This window comes from Egretta garzetta, unplaced genomic scaffold (genome assembly GCF_000687185.1).
Source record: "Egretta garzetta isolate BGI_Z169 unplaced genomic scaffold, ASM68718v1 scaffold70, whole genome shotgun sequence".
Classification (NCBI taxonomy): domain Eukaryota; kingdom Metazoa; phylum Chordata; class Aves; order Pelecaniformes; family Ardeidae; genus Egretta; species Egretta garzetta.
Genome location: NW_009258539.1, coordinates 1560495 through 1561304, shown reverse-complemented (window position 1 = coordinate 1561304; position 810 = coordinate 1560495). Strand labels below are relative to the sequence as shown.

Here is an 810-nt window from a genome sequence, read left to right as displayed (position 1 = left end):
CCCCCATCATCCCCTCGCCGCCCGGCTCCAGGCCACTGAAAGGATCAGTTCTAGATTTGTGAAAATCCCTGCGAGAGGAGTGAAAAGCAATCGGGGACTCGTAGCGATCTACTTCGATTAGCCCTCAACCCGTTCATCTGGAGTTTGATTTAAAGGGCAGCGCTCGTACGGTATTTATAAGCTTAAACACGGGCAGCTGCTTATGAATGTGTTTAGATACCTCGTTTATCTTGCACCTCCGACTTACATATTTACGAGTTCTAAAAACAACGACCTGTGCCACGGCTAGAAAGGAGACTTAAAGACACCGTATTGCCGCACCGTTTACAATGCGCCGTATAAAGCTCCGGCAGCAGCCAGCGATCTAATATTAGACAAGTGGTTAAAGAACAGGGGTGGCTGCGCTTTTTTTTTTAAAAAAAAAGGGAAAAAAATACCGTAGGTTATTTTTTGCAATCTCCACACGGCATCACCGCTAGTGACACGTTTTGTAAACCAGAGGAGGAAGCTGCAGACTAAGTAGCCGCCGCACGGATCCGCGGATTAGAGAAGAAGTTTGACCTTTACCCGGGACGTGTGGCATTTCATTTAACCATAAAGCTAAGCACAATGCGCCAGCGAGATCGCTAAACCGATTTAAAATACATATTGAGTCATGCGCGACAGTAGTGCATTTCGGTTTAGGCAGCGTGCAGGCAGCGGCAAGGGGGTCGGCGACTATTTTAAGGCTCCCTGCCGCAGCCGCCCCGTCCCCGTTTCCCGTCGTGTCGTTCCCGTTCCCCAGTCCGTGTGTCCCGTCCCCCCCCCCCC

At 50.5% G+C, this 810-nt stretch overlaps 1 protein-coding gene across 1 annotated transcript in view; it reads right to left on the bottom strand.

Moving 5' to 3' along the window:
* Positions 1-810, bottom strand: part of BCOR (BCL6 corepressor) — a 57083-nt gene that overhangs the window by 44448 nt on the left and 11825 nt on the right.